Genomic DNA, 17,469 nt, shown 5'->3' on the forward strand with positions numbered 1-17,469 from the left:
TGAATTTAGATCTTTAACGATTGGATCTTTGACTTGACAAGTTATTTACTCATATAAATGTACAAAATGTAGGAATACTGCAGCACAAATTAATTATTACCTCATGCTCAAAGGGTGTTTTGAGGATTTTATTGCTATTGTGTTAACTGCGAATCGTTTAAGACTATTTTAGTGAGTGTAAGGTACGTCATAGTTTGTTTGTTTGTTTTGGGTTTAACGCAGTTTTTCAACAGTATTTCAGTTAACTTAACCAGTGTTCCTGGATTCTGTATTAGTACAAAACATGTTCTCCGTAAATAACTGCCAACTTCCCCACGTGAATCAAATGTGGATGACGAATGATTTCAGAAACAAAGTTTTTTATCAACACGTCGCGGAAACATACGGTCCGCTCGAGGATCTAACTCACGACCTAGTGTGACTATATAATTGTAATGATATGAATACTGAATTATCCCTTTAATATCCTACATTAGTATTATATTTGATTATAATTTTATTCCATGGATTACAAACGTTTCGTGATTGGTACTTTTGATTCACCTTGCTTCGGAAAACGTTAGTAACAACTAAAAGAATCAAAGCTTATTGTTTTCATGCATTTGAGATCTTTTATAACAACACAAAAGGTTGATTATAGTTTTGGATGACACGCTTTAATTTTGCATCAGTTGGGAACACGTAGCTTTTATCTGTAGGAACGATTATCTTCTGAAATGAGACTCCTTATACACACAGCCGTTGAAATTCAGTTTCTATTCATGTCTGGATGACATTTCTTTTCAGGTCTGGATGACATGTTTTAATTGGAAATGTTTTAGAAATGTCACTCAAAGGGGTATAAATGACAGACATTGTAATATATCGATACTAATATTCTAAGAGATCAATATCAATAGAAAACCTAATGAAATACCTAAAGTCGATATTCATGTTATCCTTCATTTGTTTTGTTTTTTATTTTGTCAGTCGTAATTATAAAATGAGTCATTCTGCTACTGTAAATCATGTATCAAGGGACATTGGACAAAATTTCAGGGATTTTACCTAAATTTAAATGCAATTTCATAATTTCAATAACAGATATTTTGATATATTTGAAATTCTAGCATTTTGCGACTAAGGGTAATATTTTCTGTAAAATGTGCAATATGTATTTCAGTGAAATAAGCATATACATTGAAGGTATGTCTATTGTAAAATGTTTTAAAACAAACGAACTTTTACCATGCAGATTATCAGTTTTATTAACATTTTTAAAAATAACTTAAAAGCAAAAAATAAAAATGAATTACACAACTGTACTTCAGTTCTTTCCATCAGAATGCCAATGATAACTGATGCCGATCATAGTCTATTGTTTGTTTTCCATACATCTTTTGTTATGATGTATTGGCATTATTCAGTACACATACAATATTGAACACTTCCCTCCCCCTCCACCCCCCCCCCTCCCCCTCGTGACCAAACACCATTTTCGCATCACACGTATATAATAATTATTTACAAAGGTATGTCAAATATTTTTTTGCGTCACTGGGGATGGGGGAGGGGGAAGTTTAAAACGGAAAAATGATTATTGTTCACATTTCAATAGAAATGGGAATGAGAAATGTCAATAAAGTCGTGTTTTTTGTGGGTTTTTTTTTTTTTTGTTGTTGTTTTTTTTTTTGTGTGTGTTTTTTTTTTTCACAAACTTGTACAAACTACTAGAATACATCCCGAAACGATCTTTTACTATCTTTCTTGCGCTCTTTCAGAGGCCTGGCCTTAGCTCATCTTTCGCTTATTGGATAGGCAATCTAAATAAAAAATTATAAAAATGTCCGATGTCCTTTCATTTCTTGAGTCAAAACGGCTATTTTGCCAGGACTTGAATTTGTTGATTTCAAATTTAACAGATTAGCTAATTTTGTATTTTATTTGTTCTTTGGGGACTTTTCGTAGACTGACACAACTACATTCAATCTAGACTGAAATAAATCTGTTATTTGCATTCGCTGGGAATTGATCAAAGCGACATTATATTTCAAACTCGTGTGCTATAGTATATTTATTTTGTCTTTTGTCATCGTTTTAAAGCCGCATCTAAAACGACGCATCGTAATTTTATACTGTAAACATTGCCAAACAATATATGAACACATATGAAGTGAAAATTCTCCTCAAGAATAAATGATTTACTGTATTCAATAAAACGTGTCGCTGGAAGGAAATTTTATTCCGTCTAATATTTTTCTACGACTTTGTATGTAACCATATGACGCATAAAAGCGCTCGTCTTAAACTGTACAATTAAAGACACATAGGAGAAATGTTTGATATTTGACAATGAATATACAATTTGTGTAAAATATAACATAAACTTATACAATCGTCTATTTAATACGCTGTAGAGAAGCTGACCACAGCCTTTGATGGCGGGCAATCTATTCGATGCGTTATATATGCAAGGGGCGATAAACTGTACAGGACATCGTTTCATCACCTTATTCAGATTGTCCAAAATATCGGAACTTTTCATAGGACTGACCAATGCAATAGTTAGGGTGTTTGGGTAGGAGGATAGATTTACAATCCAGGGATTGTTACATAGAAATAACTTATGTCGGGACCATGTTTTAATAAATTTCAACACGAAAAAAGTAGTTTACAGAGGAGTAATAATTTCACTGGGGATCAAAATATGAACCCGCTATATACAATTTCGATTTTAATATTATGATCAGTCAGGTAAACTTTATTTATTGACAAAAATCAAACAATAGCATTACTGACTCGAAACGTAAACCATAGTACGTGTAACATTTAAATCTTCAGTTGATAGGTTAATGTATTATTCTGATGTGTTGAGTACTTTGTATGTTGTTGTAAGTAACTGAATATTAGTGATGCGCATGTTAATCTAACCCGTGCAGACATAGAATTTATATAGTGTGTATACTTTATTTATCTCCAATACATGAATCATTTCTCACAGCTGTGACAATCCTACCATGTCATGAATTTTAGGATCATACTTGAATGCCAAATGCGAATACAGAATTATTGCCCGGAGAAGTGAGCCGTAGTCCCAAATGACATAGTTCAATCGATCGCAACTTTTTTTCTTGTTATTAAAATTGTTGACAGAAACGTAAAACACTGATACTGATATTCAACATAGTGGCCGTTATAAGTTAAGGTAGTTACGTTGTCTCCAACATCACGTTAAAAAAAGTTTAGCGAGCAGTAAAAATAACTTTTGAAAATAAATACCGGGCGTTTGAAGGTAAAATATACATAATCGCTTGACGCGGCTCAATTAAAGCCGCGTACTGTTTATAATAGCATTGGTATAACTTATCACTAGGACTTCAACTTTAATCGAAAGTGACAATAGAATCAACCTGGGAACTATAAACACACTCATATTACTGTTATATCATCATTAAAACAGATCCATTTCCCTCCCATGACCATTATATCGGTGCAATTGCTTTTGTAGCATCTGATAAATAGGAGTCGAATAACACAAATTACAACATTAATGTGTACATTCACTCTAATAATGGTTTGCATTAACATCACGGCATTATGTGATTTTACAGAAGTTTATGCTGCTTTGGATTCATTTGGAACAATAGACTCTAATAATTTACAAGTCATGAATTCATTTTCAGTGATAACGAAAACAATGTTACATTGTTTAGTGAAACAGCTAGAATGTAGTGTTAAAGTTTAAACTGATCGTATGAAACAGATATTTATCAAAAAATCATAACTGCAACAAGAATCCGTTAATAATTTTAATGTAACTGTCTGTTATTATATAAATATCATATGGCCGCGTGTGTGACATTGATATTGTCAACCCGAGGGCAGAATGTTGATGCGGTAATCGCCTGTGTACACATTGAATAGTGACGTCACTACTATATGTGTACAAGGGAGGCAATCATATGGCTAAAAAATTGAAGCAGGTAACTGCCCTTATATGACATTCAAAATATCAGCGCGGTCACATGACCTGACAGTCACTTTCGCTTGATCACGTGTCAAAAATGTTAAAATGTTTTTGATAGTCACAATATCTCTTTCTCGGGTAATGGGATTTTATCATTGTAGACAAAAGAGAGGTATAATAAAAATTTATGTCTCACCTGAAGAAATCACCATAACACCTATGCCTAAGCAATATTAAGTAGGTTCGTTAACTTTCATACACAATTTATATAAAAATCACAACTCGAAAAATATCTTATTTCTATTTACTCATACAATTACTTTACAGTTAAATCTCTGAGAATAACTAATGAAAAATATTTACCACGGCTGTTTTGATATCTCTTATTATAACATTCAGTACCTTCATGATAAAATATATAAGAAAATTCTTTGGAAGATAAAAATATCAGCCTCTACTCTAAGAGGTAATGCAATGTGCAACACACTTCACGCCATACCACTGGCTGCTCAAAATGGTCTATACACTCTGAATAGAATATGTATACTTGAATGTGTCAAAGGAAAACCTATGTACCGTTTGATTGGCGAATATTTTCTAACGAAGCACCATTTTATTTTTGATGTTACCGACTATTTTGTTGTTCGTGGTACACTACCTGTACCGATACCGCTTTAATGTGAAGTGCAGGGATTATCCACTGGCTAATAAGATGTAATATGTTCAGCAGGCAAAAATCAATGACCCTTGTTTCAATTTGACTAATCAGCGAAAAAACTACAAATGCATTTTGAATGGTAACGAACAATATTGACTTTATCACCAGAGACCGGGAATAAATCACGTCCTGCATGAAAGGGCTGATTTACGCGAAAAGTACAACAATACTACATGATCGGGCCTCACGTCGGAAAGGAACGTGCCTAATTTAATGTAAGTATAGAAAAAAATGATTGTATTACAATATCTTAAAGGGCGAGAAAACATAACAACAAAATTCCATTAAAATTCCCTAATAAAGTAAACGAAAGTTGTCGTTTTTCAACACTGAAACGCATGTTTTTATCTTACGACATGGAAGCCCTGGATTGCATTCTGACTTCAGTACTTCTGACTTCTAACATCCTTACTTCCAATTTCACGCCTGCTAACTTCAAGTTGTATGACTTCTAAGTTCAATTTCCTTCATTCTACTTCGGATTATATTATTTACTACTTCCTAGAAGTAATGAAGCTAGAAATTGAAAGTAATGAAGTTTGAAGTTAAGATTAAAGAAGTTAAAAGTAATAAAGTAGAAAATTAGCGGTTAAAAGTGTAAAGAGGTTTGAAGTGAGCGTTATAAAGTTTGAAGTTCGAAGGAACGAAGTTAAAACGTAGATGTTACAGATTATAAAGTTGGCAGTTAAAAGTAACTGAATTGGAATTTAGGAAACAAGCTGGTGTAACACCACAAATGCCTCTTTGTAGGTTGCATAGATTAAGAAAGTCAGTAGTTTTTAACACACAGGTTTATTCACAAGATGAACTATATAAGACTCGATCTCGGTATAAATACGTCAGCTCCTTAAACCGCGCCAAACTTTTAAATATTTTACCCTTCTAAGCCGAAATGTTCTGTGTTATTCTATCTAACAACTCAAACCCTTTCCAAATCTTCCATATTCCTTAACCCTCTCTCTTACCCCAAATCATATTGTTCAATTATCCGATTCCATTTCTGCTAAACATTTCCTTTCTTTTATTCTATTCTTCTGATTCCGTCTCTTTTCTTACATCATTCCTACTTTCTAATCATTTTCCCGAGTATCTATACCTTTTTCACGTACTGAATTGAAATAACATGTTTACAAGTATTTCAAAATATTAATAGCAACTTCAAAAAGCATGTCAGTCAAAACGCCCGTTATGTATTCGTACAACAAATGTAAAAGCAATCACCATTAGATATTTTCGAAAATAAATTACTGGTAATAAAAAAAATAATTAAAATCTAACAGACAAGACATTCGGCTGCGAATCCATTTGCTAAATTTGTAAACAACGACAGTAAGCTGACCAGGTAAACAAAGTAAACATTTCTGAACAATTAATGAAAGTTCCGTCCGAAACAATAACTAAAATATAAGTCAACCAAGTCAATTTCTATTGAGAACTTCGCAACATCTGACAAGTTATTATAGTAAACAAAATCATTTAGATCAGAACTTAATAGATAAAACATTCCAACGTTACTAGTAGTAAATACCAACATTGATCTAAACATGTAAACAAAACGAGTAGTACTTGTAAGGAATATTATAATTTTCTACCAAAATCAATAACAAATAAAATAAACAAAACGACCAATTAACTGAAAACAGACGTTCTAGCTATTATTGTGTTACACAGGGGTCTGAAAATCTAAATATTTTTTACTTGTCCGTGAGACATAAAACTCCACTCGGATCAGTCAAAATTCACTCGTCCGGATTTTCAACATTGAAATCTTCATGAAACTGCCAATAATTCGTTACTTCGAACAAAGATTTACAGGTAGTACTAGTACCAATAGCAATCATAATGCAGTGTATTACTTAACTGTGACAAAAATAAATTGTCAACATTTTTGTCTGTACACACGGCTGAAGACGAGTCCGCGAGGCTCGTGGAACATTCAACAAATATGATAAATTGCCATACCCGAAACACTGCCTGTCCAAAGCCAGCTGAATTCAGAAAACCAAGGCTCTTGAAACGTTCTGACTCGTGCCTTCTCCGTCTGCTTTTTATTTTCGCTTTTTACAGACTATTGACTCCCATTGTCGGCGGCTAAAATTCTAATAAGAATCAGAACGCGAAAAGTGATGCTAAATTTAGACGCAAGTGTATGATATTAAAAAAAAGAGAGAGAATTCAGCTATCTGGAGGACCATATCGGGCAAAACATAGGTTTCGTGTGTTTAAATTTATTATCTCCTCCAGTTGAAGCAACAGTGTTACTAAATTATTCTTTATTTTTCTATTTTTATACTTGAAATTTTATTCTTGTCTGCGGATATACGGAAAATGCATTTGTCCACCGACAAAAAATAAAATTTCAAAATCGGACAAATCGTACATAGGAATCATATGCCCCTTATATAGTACTGAAGTTGGAAGTTATAAGTCAGAAGTACTGAAGTTAGGAGTCCATCCAGTACTTCTATAGTAAGATTGTTATCACCAAAGCAAACTACAACAACTACATTATGTATATAAAATATTATGGTGAATATCGGAATCTTTTTTCATCACATTAAGTCCTAAAAAAATATCGTTAGCTGAAAACAAAAATCAGCTTTGAATACTATGTTTATCTAGTGCAAAGGTTTATACAGCTGTTGTAGGTCAAACACTATACACAATGCAAAAAATGTCTGCAGTATAGTCTATTATAAAGGTCACTTTTCAATTTGGTATTACTAAGCTTCACACAGCAGGCCCGTAGCTACACTGAGGCACAGCGAGGATTGTCAAGTTTTGAAAAAAGATGTGAAATGAGACACTGGATATTGAAAACAATGAGATGAGACACTCTATTTCATGTTGTTTTCTTTTCCCGTTTATTTCACTGTAGCATATTTTTATACAAGATACACACCCGTTAGGTTCACATTACTTGTTTTTTGAGGAGGATGAAGAATTGACATTTTCCATCTTGGCCGGCTGACTTGGATGCAGTTACAGTAACAGTAAAATTCACATAAGGGCACGTACCAGTTTTCGAGGAGACAGAGAAAGAAAATAAATATTATGGCCTCAGCAGATTGCTTTGATCGCAATAACTATTCAAATAATTTGCAACCTACTGGCTCCTAATGAAATCTACTTTTAAAGAAGGCAATACAAACTGCATTCAGTTCAAAGATATCATTATTATGATAGAATTTTCATTTGTTTTTGCTCGCTCCGTTCGCAGTACCTCATTCTATTCCATAACTTACAAATCCTAATATTTCTTTACTTTGAACAAAACTAGTATAATGGTAAGGTTTCGTAGTATCTGCTTATATGTATATTTTATCTTCCAGGTAAAAAAGTCTTTATACCCATAGTTTGTATTTGCGTACCCATTTGTGTCATACATTTTTATTTGTATAATTGTTATACCATTCTATGATATGAAAGTGACAGAAAAATTGCATCTAAACTTAATGTTCTGGTCCTAGTTCCAGAGTAACCGTTAAATTACCCGGCCCAAGTTTCTAAGTAGATAAATAATCGAGCCTGATTCAAAACCGCAAACCCAACGCAGATCCGATTTTATAATGATTTTCCCTTTTTAGTGTGTTTCCGATAAAATTAAGTTTGGCGTATCTATTCTGAAAAATAGTATGAAATTTTAGTTTGAATTTTGCCACTCTGAAACTTTGTGAATGATAACAAACGACACATGTTTTACCATATAAAAGCTTTACACGTTCGGAATTGGTGGCTTACTGCCCATTGTTTTCTCGTTTAGGGCAAACCCTTTACTTTATCTGGGGACCAAACGTCGCTCTTCATGGAATTACACGCCTCAACACGTGTATCATTGAAGGTTCCATGTTCATCGCCGTTTGCGGATGTCTCTTAATTGCTTTTTGTACTTTTAGCATGTGTAAATGTTGAGTTCTGCTCAACCCGGGACTAGAGGGCGTGGACGGTAGCATGCATTTCCACTACCGTCCATGAACAGGCTCAGTCAAACCGAGCCTGCAACATTTTCGTTTTTGTCGTGTTGAGCGACCTGTGAAGTTTCCACTTTTCTCTGTTTTACTAGTTTATATTATATATTTAAAATTCAGTCATTCGGTGTCACTTGATTGTTTTGATGCTGTCGGTAGTATTGTTTGGCATACAAATAGGGATGATCAAATCCCGTCCCATTCTGTCACTTAAAACTTTTTCATTAGTCTTGTTCACCAATGTTTGCGATTTCACTATGATAATTCAGAAGCGTTACCTTCCTGCTAATTATCATTGATAATCGTGTTTGTTAGTAACCCTCTAAGGAAATAGGTGGGGTCTGTATGACAAAGTGGGAGCGATGCGTTAGCCGAGTCCCGATTTTCATCAAACTGACCCCACATACATTTCATTGTTGTAAGAAATTTCTAATATTATTATGGTTAGCGTGTAAATCCCTGTTAGAGGAATTTGTTTAAACGCATTATTTTTCATCTTTTATTAGCATAACAGTAGACCATAAGATCATTACCTTGATTTTTTATATATGATCAATCTTTTCAGTAAGGCGTAAAAAATTCTTTGTTTCAGGTATCCCGACCTACCCTAAATTTTTGGCCCAACCCTAAATGTTTTTATGGCCTTGGAGAATATTTCTTTCAACTTTTTAATAAAAAGTTGCAAAACTGCACTTTTTATGCTTTAAACATGGTAAGTGATGTTAGAAATCAACTTACTGATGCGCTGAATGCATAACCACCTTATTTGTATTAATTTTTTATCACAAAAATTATTTCCGAAAAGTCTCCCTTAATAAAAAAGAATTCCAAAAAACTTTCCGACCTACCTACCCCATTGTTTTTTAGCATGTTACCGGAAACAAAGGATTATTGTTTTCTAGGCCTAAGTAAAACAGTAATTTCTCTTAAAGCTGTAAAACTGTCTGTAAAACGCAGGAAGGTCCATGGAATGGAATCCTTATAAAAACATTTCTTCAGAGGAGCTTGCCTCTACCCCTAGAAGTGCCTCCCTGTTTTCAAAGGCCTGGCTACGTGTCTGCATTAACGTCTTTTACACTTTTTCAGGTAGACTTATTGTGTGGGTAACAATTGCATGTTACGTAAACTGTTGAAGGTAACAGAAAAACAAACCAGCAACGATTAATAATAATAAAGTTATTATGAAAAATAACAATACCTTGCCTCGTTAACATTTTTTAAGTATTTGAATTGTTACTTTTCTAGAAAACCATAGTCTATAAACAACTTATTGACATATCAGATGTCTCAAACCAATGAGTCATCAATATAAAAAATAATGCAGTGAACATATGGAGAATAACATGTACATAACAATCTGCAATGCATTTTTGCATTTTTACCAGGTGTTTCCTAAAACGGTCTTTATTGGGTAGTACCATTACATACCATGCTTCGTGTTGTTTACATTTTAAAGCCGTCTGCTAATGGCACCATGTTTTGTGAACGTGTACAAACTTATTGCTGTGCATACACAGTTAACGGTAATGAAATCTGAGTTAAGAAAATATCTGTGTTTCAAAGCAAAAGCTTAATATGTATATGTTTAAATAGATTAGGGGTGTGTTAAATATCTTTGAAATAAATACATATGCACAACATTTCTGAAATGCACCTGTACGATTTCTGTTTGGGAATATTGATTGTAAACAATATTTAAAGAACACATGACTATGTAATGCCACCCTTTGGTGTAGCAGACAGTTTTGGACTCAACACCAAAACCAAAAATCTAATAACACTTACATTATCAAGATTAGTACAGATTATCTCAATAAAGATCATCTCGCATTGATTTTCGTATTTAGTTTTAAGCACTATTAAATATTTCAGCCAGATGAAAAATTGGAGAATATTATGTCAGACAGTCGCTTAGCTCAATTGGTAGGGACCAAGACCAAGACTGTTTGCACATTATTCTCTACCTGCGTCAAATATAGGGTAAAATGGGGTAGCTTAGATAATAGGGTCTTGGCACTTTTCCTTAAAATTGGGGAAGATCCCCGAAGTAAGATTTTTTGCTGTTTTTGTTTGTTTTTGTTTTGGGTTTAACGCCGTTTTTCAACAGTATTTCAGTCATGTAACGGCGGGCAGTTAACCTAACCAGTGTTCCTAGATTCTGTACCAGTTCAAACCTGTTCTCCGCAAGTAACTGCCAACTTCCCCACATGAACCAGAGGTGGAGGACTAATGATTTCAGACACGATGTCGTTTATCAAATAGTCACGGAGAACATACGCATCGCCCGAGGATCGAACTCACGACCCCGCGATCCGTAGACCAACGCTCTTACCTACTGAGCTAAGCGGGCGGGCTTTTTTTTGTTTTTTGTTTTGTTTTGTTTTGTTTTTTTTACCGTAAAGGAACATTCAGTAACACATATTACGGTAAAGGCAATATCTTTACAATATCACGACGATTTAATAGGCATTGTCATTAAAGCAATTTATAAAAGTAACAGAGAATAAGTATATCAAAATCATCAGAAATGGATTTACGAATGCAACTCGTATTATTTTTTATATTATGTATTGATGAAATGGGACACTGAACTGTGATAATTTATATATTTATAATGATATATAATAGTATGAACAGTGAGTAAAGATGCATGTAACTGCACTTAACCACTACAAAATGGTCATAATTTATATAAATAATATATAATATATATTTATATATTTATATTTCATCAATACATAATATGAAAAATATTTATTTAAAGGTAGGAAGGTGTAGAATATTTAAATAATATTTATCGTAACTTATGAAATATTAAATACAAACATGATACACATAATTATAAACTGTGTAATATATCAGAGCTTCAGAATCTGCTTCCTGTGCTACCATATGCAATACCACCAGCAGTGCATCGGTCACAGCGACTGGGTCAATCCCTACCTACGTGTGACCATCAACACCCCTGGATTATTGCATATGATAACACATAGGCCAGCTTCTATTGTGGCAATAGATAAGTCATGATTATGATACACTCTATAAAAATACGTTTACATTTATGTAAAATATACAACATACTAAAATTCTTTAGTAGCTATAATGGCATATCAGTGTTCTATGACCGCCACTGGTCTTCCAACGAGGCTGTCCAGCTCTTCACTGACAGTGCAGGGGGGTTCGGTTTTGGTGCCTATTTTCAGGGTCATTGGTGTAGTGGCAAGTGGCCACAGGAATGGCAACAGGAAAACATTACAAGGGATATAACTGTGTTGGAGCTATTTCCCATCCTCGTCGCACTACATATTTGGGGCGATAAGTTAACCTGTAAAAAAATTGTTTTTAACTGTGACAACGCCGCAGTTGTCCAAAACCTAAATTCCTTTTCATCAAAATCTGAACGCGTTATGACCCTTGTACGATGTATTACAATGCGCTGCTTGAAGTATAACATGCTCGTAAAAGCCTCTCATGTCCCTGGCGCAAAAAATGACATATGTGACTCATTGTCTCGTTTTCAGAGGGAACGATTCCGAACTCTGGCCCCAGAAGCGGATTCCGAACAGTGTCCAATGCCAAGCCATCTTCGGGAAGTATTCAGGCAAGAGTCGCACTTTTACTAAAAGAAAGCCTTGCAAAGAACACCATTAAAACATACCAAACCGCTATTTCAGTCTTTCAAAAATTCCGTAAGCAGTACTCTTTTAGTTGCCAACTGCCATATGAAACCAAGCACGTGGCCTTATTCATTTCGTATTGTTTCGAGCTCGGGTGCACGCCAGCCACTACTAAGACCTACGTTTCTGGGGTAGGCTTCTTTCACAAAGTCTTCGGTTTTCACGATCCAACTAACTCTTTTATAGTTGGAAAGCTGTTGGAAGGATGTCGCAGGTCAAAGGCTAACCCTGATTCGAGATCACCTATTACTCTTGGAATTCTTAAAAAAATTTTGGCAAGCATTCCGTACGTCTGTAGTACTGAATATGAAAACGTATTATTCTATACCAGTTTTGTACTGGCTTATTTTGGTTTGTTTAGGGTAGGGGAATTAGTTTATTCTACGGAAAGCTACAAACATCGTCCTTTGCGTTTGAGTGACGTCAGTTTCAGAGATTGCTATAAATCGGTAATAATAAGTGTTCGCCAGTCTAAAACAAACCAGTCTGGTCCACCAAATATCTTAATAATTCCAGCTGAAAATGGAGGTTATTGTCCAGTCCGGGCTTTACTTCGGTACAGCAAATTTCGTCCCTCTGTTGAAGGTCAACTTTTGGTGCACGAGGACGGCAAGCCCCTTACTAGATATCAATTTACCGCAGTCTTGAGTAAATGCATTAGGCACGCAGGCCTGTATAGCGGTCACTATACATCGCACTCATTTCGCATAGGCAGAGCAACTCAATTAGCTGTCGATGGTGTGAAAATGGCAACAATTCAGAAGCTGGGGCGTTGAAGGTCTTACGCATACAGATCTTACATAAGAATACAATAATAATAACAGAGATGGCAGCGTCAATAACGACTATAATGATAATGCCGTTGTTGTTGTTATTGATGATGATAATAATAATTGGCATAATGATTAGTAAGCCAGCAATCAAATAGTCGAATCAGATTTATGCAAATATCAAATTTTGGCCTAATTTAAAATAATAATTTAATAATAATAATAATTATAAACCCGGTCATACAATGATCTAACTGCAGTCGAAACGGTACCTCAGTAGGTCATGTAATCTTAAGCTTGATCAGTTTGCTATATGGGCTAAATCAGTACAATACTATTTTAATTCTAAATTTATATCGTCAACAGATATATGGATCCTGTCTGATTCGATTCTTTACTGGGCCGGCAAAAGAGCAAATGATATGGGCCAGCCGAACTTGAGCTTACCAAACAATACATCTATCGGATGGTTTGGGGTCAGGGGCCTTAAATGGATAGACTTTCACAGGCAGCTGCAACGGAGAATGTTACAAAACACAAGCCCGAGGGTAATAGTTATTCATCTCGGTGGCAACGATCTTACATCGATCAGTATTTGTAGCTTAATTAGAAAAGTGTCCGAAAGTATTCGGTATTTATTCCAGACATTTCCTGACGCTGTTATTGTTTGGCTAGATATTTTCCAAAGGATTTTATGGTCCGGTGCTGAATCTGTCAAAAGTGTCGAGGCTAAGCGGAAACGTATAAACTACATCGGTCTTAAACTCGTAAGTGAAAAAAGTCGAGGAAGACACTTCACAATAGACATAGACCACAAAAACAGCGCTTTATTTAGGCCGGATGGTGTTCACCTTTCAGACACTGGTCTTGATTTAACTCTAGAGGCATTAAAAAGCTTTCTAATACAGTTTTCTCGCTAGAATTTGGCGGAAAAAGAAAAAAAATGATTTCTAGAATTTGGCGGAAAAAGAAATAAAAATCTATTTTCTTTCTTTTTTGTGGCGGAAATTCTAGCTTCACACGTGCTTGTATAAAAAGTAACCCTTACTTTCTTTTCATTTTGAATATACTTGTGTATAACGTATGCTAAAGCCTCCCCCGTTATTACTGCACAGCAAAAATCGAAATTTTACTAGTTCATTGTGTTGCACATGGTATAAGCGCAGTTAACGTTGTGCATGGTATAAGCACAGTATGGTGTAAGCGCAGTATGGTGTTGTGCATGGTATAAGCACAGTCTGGTGTTGCGCATGGTATAAGCGCAGTTGTGCATGGTATAAGCACAGTATAGTGTTGCGCACGGTATAAGCGCATTTGTGCATGGTATAAGCACAGTATGGTTTTCCTTTTACATGTTATAAAGAAATATTACAAGTTAAGTGTGTTTCCAGGCCGTTTTATATTTAGGACGGCTTGTTTTAAGTATAACTAGATTTTTGTCCGTTGGACACTGGTGACCTCAATCCCTGTCGCTGTATGCACACTTAAAATGGCCATTATTCTGGTCTGGTTGTGTGAAAATCCCACTTAAAACACAAAGATGGACAACTTCACATACACGACACATATTCGGAAGGACGGACGGACTGACGGACAAGGGCAACTGTAAGTGCCCTCCGCCAGCACTAAAACAAAAACAAATGGGGGACACAAAAATCATATGTATACGTGCATTATGTATTATGTTAAGAGTATGTTTAAATTAAACATAGTTCTTACATTTAATCATTTTATATGATTTTTTATAATGAAGATGTATTCTAGCAATTAATTATACTTTTTGTTACAAAACGATTCTGTTGACTTCTTTGTGCAGCCTTGTTTTAAACAAATCAAAAAATAATAATAATACTGTTTCGACTTCTCACAGAAATGGTCCCATTTTTCTTAATGCTGTAATAAACGCACTTTTAAAACAACAAGGATTGTAGCCGATGCTGGCTCTTCAACTGTAAGTTTGAACCTTTACTTAGAACTTAAATTGCAACGGTAGTTCTGACTCTGTAAGGTGGAGAATGGTCATTTTAGTGACTGCTTAGAGCTTCATTCGCTTTTGCGTGTTGTCAGCGTTAGACATTGCACCGTTTGATAGGATGTCAGATTGTCGAAGACAGATAGTATATGAAATGTGTTGGTTGAAGGACTTGGCTACGTAAAGGCCATGTTTGAATGGGGAAAATAATTGTATTTTTCCTGGTCATCTAAACAGGGTAGTTTTAAATATAGTCTATGTGATGTAAAAAGGTCATATAGGGAGTATGTTATTATAATTTTGGTTCAAGGATACAAAATAAAACATTAAACTCGACCCCTCCACATTCCACACATGTTTCGGACCCCTTTGATAAGAACATACGTACGTTATTTTTGTTACAATCAAATACATGTACCTATGATATATTTATTGTTCTTACACATTAGTTTAAAGCTTTAGGCATTTTTTTTAATCTTAAAATACCTAAAAACAGACTATGCTTTAACTGTCTACCGTGTTAACATCATATAATAATTTTGTAATAGGAAACGTTCTCAATTCATCATAAATATGTATTTATTGTTTTCATTACATGCTCATTTCATTTTATTATAATTTTATTATTTATGATCACGCTTTCGTCCCACATCTGCTTTTGTAGAATCACAAGCGGTCAATGACTGAATGAACAGAAACACACTGAAAATGAGCACCTAAAACCCTGATTTCATTATGTTTGGTAGCAGACCTCAATTGAACAAATGTTAACAAATTCGGTTAACATTGCTGATGATGATCTCAAACGTTTAATTTCATAAGCATAATACATGCAATAATTATCTTGTACTGTATTGTAAATAATTATCACTTATTTAAGGTGACATATATATAGGTCCACTGGACCGAGTGTTTTTATTGTGTAATTTCCTCTTTGTTGTAATCATGTCTTTGCACATATCACTATATTGAAAAAAATATCTTATCTTATCTGTATGGTGTAGCCGACGGTGAAGTGCGCAAGATGCAACGTATTCAAAACATGTGTGAAAACCATTTCTTAGCAGGAAGAAATTTGACAGTTCCTAACAAGCATTGTATGACTTACATTGGTTGCCGGTGAAAGCAAGGTTTAAGTCTAAGACACTTTCTTTCATGTATAGCTGTCACTGGCAGAGCACCTATGTACTTAACAGAACAACTTACAGAGTATGTTCCTAGTAGATCGTCAGAAAATTCTGAATGTCGTTTTGTTGTTCCATACAACAAGTGCAAACATTTAATGACAGAAGTGTCTGTACAATTGGTCCAAAACTGTGGAATGAACTGCCGATAGCATTATGCCAATTTGTAAGTAAATCACTTGATATATTCAAACAAATCTTAAGACACTTCATGGCATTGTTTCAATTTTTTGATAATTGTTTTATATGCGATAGCAGCAGGTGTAAAACTATTCTAGGTTACAAGTATTTTTTTTTATTCAGAAACGCAAGTCCACAAAAAAAAATTTGTGCATATTTAAAGTGCTCATATTAAAGGTTCATATCATAACTGTTAGAGGGTTAACGTGAATCAAACATTACGTAGATAAAACAAAAACTTGACCAATATATACACGTACAGGGATAGATAACACCGATTCATATAGACTTTACATGTTTAGTCTGAGTTCAAGAGTTCAGGAGAAGGAACAATAATTCTTTCGCATCTGAACACCAAACAATGAATTTATTCAACGACAAATCACTTAATGAGATATATTATGTTATATTTACATTCACCCTATTCTTTTCCATTGAAAATTATGACGTTCATTTCGTATGAACAGCAAAAGAAAAGGCGCGAAAGTAACGTCATCGCTGCTTAGTGATAACCGGTCGCTGTTTTGATGACGTCCGCATATAGTCAGGGAGAACGTTCCTTAGATGACGTCGCAGTTGTTCCGTTTGGTGCACAGAATGGCCGGGAAGCTGATTTTAATCTTAAATGCTACAAAATATGCGCAATTAATAATATTATTTTGTTTACAAATGGAAAGGATATATAATGTAAATATAGGAAATGAAATTATTTTTTTTTCGGTGTGTATGCGAAATGAACGACAGAATAGGATCGGCAAATTAAACATGAATCGCTAGCGCGATTCATGGATTTGCTGATCCTATTCTGTCGTTCATTTCGCATGAACACCGAAAAAAAATCATTTCATTTTTTAATTAAATAGAAAGGACGAATAAAAGAAATTGTCAGTGGCTAAAGAGTACTAAGTAAAAATACCACTGAAACCCTATGTTTGGTTTAACATATCTTCTGAGAGTATACATATTTTGCATAATTATGCCCATTTCCTTCTCAAACAATTGGAGGTAATTAGTGCCATGAGGAAATTTGCTGAGATTGTGAAAGTGAAAAAGT

The sequence above is a fragment of the Mercenaria mercenaria genome, chromosome 7, assembly GCF_021730395.1.
Source record: "Mercenaria mercenaria strain notata chromosome 7, MADL_Memer_1, whole genome shotgun sequence".
Classification (NCBI taxonomy): domain Eukaryota; kingdom Metazoa; phylum Mollusca; class Bivalvia; order Venerida; family Veneridae; genus Mercenaria; species Mercenaria mercenaria.